Source organism: Monodelphis domestica, chromosome 7 (genome assembly GCF_027887165.1).
Source record: "Monodelphis domestica isolate mMonDom1 chromosome 7, mMonDom1.pri, whole genome shotgun sequence".
Lineage (NCBI taxonomy): Eukaryota > Metazoa > Chordata > Mammalia > Didelphimorphia > Didelphidae > Monodelphis > Monodelphis domestica.
In genome coordinates this window covers 47,480,236-47,486,567 of record NC_077233.1, presented here as the reverse complement: position 1 = coordinate 47,486,567, position 6,332 = coordinate 47,480,236, and the positions used below count along the sequence as shown (strand labels likewise).

At 32.7% G+C, this 6,332-nt stretch overlaps 1 non-coding gene across 1 annotated transcript; it reads right to left on the bottom strand.

Annotated features, from left to right (window-relative positions):
* Positions 1-5,851: 5,851 nt before the first annotated feature.
* On the bottom strand, positions 5,852-5,958 carry LOC130455722 (U6 spliceosomal RNA). Its single transcript, XR_008913818.1, has one exon. It is a non-coding gene; the product is annotated as a U6 spliceosomal RNA (small nuclear RNA).
* Positions 5,959-6,332: the final 374 nt, after the last annotated feature.

Below are 6,332 nucleotides of genomic sequence, written 5' to 3'. Positions count from 1 at the left end.
AAGACATGGTCTAAGACAAGGCATAAAAAAAGAAATCTACACTGTAAGATCTGAAGCTCAAGAGTAATCTCTAAAAATGTTGTAATGATTAGGGCAGTTAGAATAAGTCTACATATATAGAGGGTATGGATGTGTATCAAATATGTTGGAATGACTTCCAAAAAAATCTTAAAGGTGAAAAAATGAGATTCATTGGGAAGATAGGAAAGGCAGAGGGAGAATTGGGAATTTTTTTCTCATATTAAAGAGGTAAGCAAAGAAGAGCTTTTATAGTCTTCAGGGAAAAGAGGGATGGGCAATGTTTGAATCTCATTTTCATTGAAATTGGTTTAAAGAGGAAAGAATATATATGTATATACATAATACTAAGTTGGGTATAGAAATTTATCTAACCCAACAGGGAAATAGGGAAGGAAGGGGATAATAGATATGATGGGAGTGATAAAAGAGAGGATGTATTAAGAGAGGCAGTGGTAGAACTAAAATAGACTTTTGAAGAGGAATAGGATTAGAAGAGCTGGAAGGAGAGAAGGATAAACAGAAGATTGGATGGAAGAAAATATAAAGAAATCATAACTGTGATTGTGAATGGGATGATTTTAATAATAAAATGGAAATAGGTAGCAGAATATGTTAGAGACCAGAATCCAATAATATGATGTTTACAAGAGACGTTCTTTAAGATAGATACACACAGTGTTAAAATAAAAGGCTTCAGTTGAAGTAAAAATAAAGGCAGGGACAGCAATCATGATCTCAATCAAAACAAAAAACAAAAATTTTCTTAAATAAAGATTTAATCAGATAAAATATATTTTACTAAAAGATACCAAGGACAATGAAATAATATTAAAAAATTTATAGCAAGTTTCTCTGATAAGGGTATCATGTTGCAAACACACAAAGAATAGAGTCCAATATATAAAAAATAAGATTCAGTACCCAGTTGATAAATGGTCAAAAAATATGCACAAGTAGTTTTCAGAAAAAGAAATCAAAGTTATCTATAGTCAAAAAATTATCAACATCACTAATGATTGAAGAAGGGCCAATTAAAACAAAGCTGAGGTACCACCTTACATCTAGCAGAAATGACAAATGCTGGAGAAGATGAGGGAAAATAGACATTAGTTATCTCTTGGTGGCATAGAGAACTAATCCAAACATTCAGTATAACAATTTGGAACTAGGCCCAAAGGGCTATAAAACTCTGCATACCCTTGGACCCAGCAAAACCAGTACTTGTTCTGTACTAAAAAAAATCAAAAAAGAAAGGATCTAAATGTAAAAAAATATATATTTATAACAATTCTTTTTGTGATGACATAGAACTAGAAATTGAAGGTATGCTCATCAGTTAGGGAATTCCTAAATAAATTGTAGCATTTGATTATGATAGAGTACTATGTTGCTGTAATAAATGATGGAAGGGGTTCAAAGAGAAAATGGCAAGACATATGAATTGATCCATAGTGAAGCAAAAAGAAACAGAAGATTATTGGGCACAGCTCAGTAACAGCAATATTGTAATGATGATCAGTTATGAAAGACTTAGCAACTCTGATCAATACAATGATCCAATACAGTTCCCAAGAACTCATGATGAAAGATTGCTCTCTACCTCCAGAGAGAGAGCCAATAAACTCTGAGGGAAAAATTGAACTATATTTTTCTCTTTATTATTTTTGGCTTTTTTCCAACACGGTTAATTTGGAAATATATTTGCATGATTTCACATATATAATTGATATAATTTTCCTTGCCTTCTCAGTGGATAGGGAAGGAGTAACAGGGAGAGACAGAATTTGGGACTTAATTTAAAAGGAAAACAATGTTAAAAATAAATAATATTTCAAAATATCAAAAGAAGAGATAAAATTCCTTAAATGCTTATAGATTCATTGACATAGAGTTAAAAAAGGATGGTAGGGACCATCTAGCACAATATTCTTATATTATAGACAAGACATTGAGAGTCAGAGAGATAAATTTTCCTCCAAAAGATGAGATTTTTGAAGCTGGGGACTATTAGATTTCTTTTCCTCTCAGAACTTTGCACAATGCCTGGTATCTTGTAAGCCCTTAAAAATAAATGCCTGTTGAGTGGCTGATGGATTGTCCAGGATGATCAGGCATTAAGTAGAAGAACCAGAATTTGAACCCAGGTTCTCTGGATCCAGAGTTTTTACTATCTTCTGAGTTAATTATTTTAAAATATTGTTTACTTTGGTACTCCTATATCTTGTCGAAAGGAAGAATTGACATATTCCTGATCCAAGGCAAAGCTTTGAGAATACAAATGATCCTAAAAGTAGATTTTGCTTTATTTAGAGTGACACAATTTCAAATAGGGTGAAACCTAGACTATGGCATTATTTTCTCCAACTCAAGAACATCTGTTGGAATCTTCTCTGTAATCTGAAAGCAAATAAAAAATTTTAAAGAGAGATAGAGTGCAGAGTCAATGGTTTAAGTGCTTCCTGTAATACATATTACCTTTGGGACCTTGATTTGGTAACCACACCTTTCAATGTTGTAGGAAACTCTCTAAAACTTTTAGTTGCCAAGAATATGGCAAATTGCATTGTTGTTTTTTTGTATTCATTAGATGATATTTAGAAAGTACTAAAGTCAGTTACCTAGGTGTTTTAGATGATATTAGATGATATGATAGAACATGATGTAAACAATCATATGGCTTTGTCTAGTTAAATTCTGTTTTTTTTTTAATTTGGTCAATTTCAAACATTATTCTTTGGTTACAAAAATCATATTCTATCCCTCCCTCCCTTCTCCCTACCCTTCCTGTAGCTGATGCACAATTCCACTGGGTATTACATGTGATCTTAATAAGAATCTATTTCCATGTTGTTGATGTTTGCACTAGGAAGAAGTTGTTTTTCTTCAGTGTTTCTACTCGCACAGTTTTCCTCTGAATGTGGATAGTGTTCTTTCTCGTAGATCAACCCTCCAGGTTGTTCAGGATCACTGCATGGCTACTAATGGAAAAGTCCATTACATTCGATTATCCCACAGTGTATCAGTCTCTGTGTACATTGTTCTCCTGGTTCTGCTCCTTTCGCTCTGCATCACTTCCTGGAGGTTGTTCCAGTCTCCATGGAATTCCTCCACTTTATTATTCCTTTTAGCACAATAATATTCCATCAACAACATACCACAATTTGTTCAGCCATTCCCCAATTGAAGGGCATCCCCTCATTTTCCAATTTTTGGCCACCACAAAAAGCGCAGCTATGAATATTCTTGTACAAGTCTTTTGCCTTATTATCTCTTTGGGGTACAAACCCAGCAGTGCTATGGCTGGATCCAAGGGAAGAGAATCATTTAGCACCTTTGGGTATAGTACCAAGTTGCCCTCCAGAATGGTTGGATCAATTCACAAATCCACCAGGAATGCATTAATATCCCAACTTTGCCACATCCCCTCCAGAATTCTTTACTTTTCCTTGCTGTTATGTTAGCCAATCTGCTAGGTGTGAGGTGATACCTCAGAGTTGTTTTAATTTGCATCTCTCAGATTATAAGAGATTTAGAACACTTTTTCATGTGCTTATTAATGGCTTTGATTTCTTTAACTGAAAATTGCCTATTCATGTGCCTTGCCCATTTATAAATTGGAGAATGACTTGATTTTTTGTACAATTGACTTAGCTCTTTTTAATTTAAGTAATTAGACATTTGTCAGAAGTTTTTGTTATGAAAACTGTCTCCCAATTTGTTACTTCCCTTCTAATTTTGGTTACATTGGTTTTGTTTGTACAAAAACTTTTTAATTTGATGTAATCAAAATTATTTATCTTAAACTTTATGATTTTTTCTAAGTCTTGATTGGTTTTGAAATATTTCCTTTCCCAAAGGTTTGATATTTATACTATTATGTGTTCACCTAATTTACTCATAGATTTTTTTCTTTATGTTCAAGTCATTCACCCATTCTGAGTTTATCTTGCTGTAGGCTTCAAGATATTGATCCAAACCTAGTCTCTCCCACACTGTCTTCCAATTTTCCCAGCAGTTTTTTATAAAATAGTGGATTTTTGCCCCAAAAGATGGGATATTTGGGCTTATCATAGACTGTCTTGCTGAGGTCACTTACCCCAAATCTATTCCACTGATCCTCTTTTCTGTCTCTTAGTCAGTTCCATATTGCTTTGATGATGACTGCTTTATAGTATAGTTTGAGATGTGAACTGCAAGGTCACTTTCCTTCACATTTTTTTTCATGATTTCCCTGGATATCCTTGATCTTTTGTTCTTCCAAATAAACTTTATGTTTTTTTTTTTCTAATTCAGTAAAAAAGTTGTTTGGTAGTTCAACAGGTATGCCACTAAATAAGTAAATAATTTTGGGTGGGATTGTCATTTTTGTTATGTTAGCTCATCCTACCCATGAGCAGTTAATGTTTTTCCAATTATTTACATCTAGTTTTAATTGTGTGGAAAGTGTTTTGTAGTTGTATTCATATAGTTCCTGTTTGTCTCGGCAGATAGATTCCTAAGTATTTTATATTGTCTAGGATAATTTTAAATGGAATTTTTCTTTCAAATTCTTGCTGCTGAGAGGTATTGGCAATATGTAGAATGCTGATGACTTATGTGGGTTTATTTTGTAACCTGCAACTTTATTAAAGTTCTTGATTATTTTGACTAGCTTTTTGTTTGATTCTCTAAGATTCTTTAAGTAGACCATCATATCATCCGCAAAGAGTGATAGCTTGGTCTCCTCATTGCCTATTTTAATACCTTCAATTTCTTTTTCTTCTCTAATTGCTACTGCTAGTGTTTCTAGTACAATGTTAAATAATAGAGGTGATAATGGGCATCCTTGTTTCACTCCTGATCTTATTGGGAATACATCTAGTTTATCTCCATTGCTGATGATGTTGGCTGATGGTTTTAGATGAATATTGGTTAGTATTTTTAGGAAAGACCCTTCTATTCCTAAACTTTCTAGTGTTTTCAATAGGAATGAGTGTTGTATTTTGTCAAAGGCTTTTTTCTGTGTCTATTGAGATAATCATGTGATTTTTGTTGATTTGCTTGTTCATATGGTAAAATATGTGGAGGGCTTTCCTAATATTGAACCATCCTTGCATTCCTGGTATAAATCCTACCTGATCATAGGGAATAACCCTCCTGATCACTTGCTGGAGTCTTTTTGCTAGTATTATATTTAAGATTTTTGCATCTATGTTCATTAGTGAGATTGGTCTGTAGTTTTCTTTCTCTGTTTTTGGCATGCCTGGCTTTGGAATCAGTACCATATTTGTGTCATAAAAAGTAATTTGTTAGAACTCCCTCTTTGCTTATTATGTCAAATAGTTTGTATAGTATTGGGATTAGCTATTTCTTTGAATGTTTGATAGAATTCACTTGTGAATCCATCAGGTTCTGGTGATTTTTTCTTAGGGAGTTCTTTGATGGCTTGTTCAATTTCTTTTTTTTTTTTTTTGATATGGGATTATTTAAGAATTCTATTTCTTCTTCTGTTAATCTAGTCAATTTATATTTTTGTAAATATTCATTCATATCACCTAGATTGGCATATTTATTGCCATATAATTGGGCAAAATAGATTTTAATGATTGCCTTAATTTCCTCTTTATTGAAGGTGAGGTCTCCCTTTTCATCTACGATACTGTTAATTTGGTTTTCTTCTTTCATTTTTTAAAATGAGATTGAGCAGTACTTTGTCTATTTTGTTTGTTTTTTTTTCAAAATACCAGCTTCTTGTCTTATTTATTAGTTCAATAGTTCTTTCACTTTAGATTTTATTAATTTCTCCCTTAAGTTTCAGGCTCTCTAATTTAGTTTTCTTCTGGGGATTTTTAAAAATATGGAAAGCTTTATGAATTTGCATGGCATACTTGTGCCCGAGCCATGCTAATCTTCTCTGTATCATTCCAATTTTATTATATGTGCTGCCGAGGTTAGCACTGTCTAGTTCAATTCTGATTTATGTGTTATCACTTCAGTTGCCTTTATATCTCACTCTTGTCCCATACTTCCTTGACATTTTTTTACAATTGTCTACTTTAAAAATATTTTATTTTTCAATTAATAAGCATTTATTTTATCTCTCCCCAATCAATTTTAAAAATAAAATGAAGCCCTTGTAAAATTATTCATAATAAAGTAAAGCAAATTACATTTTAGAAATATCCCAAAAGACATATCACATATGATATTTTGTGTCTACTATTCCTCTCTAAGCAGGTGGGTAGGAGGATTCTACTTTGGTCCTCTGGTTGTCATTGTATTGATCAGAAATCTAAAGACTTTTGCAGTTGCTTTTCTTTATAATGCTATCA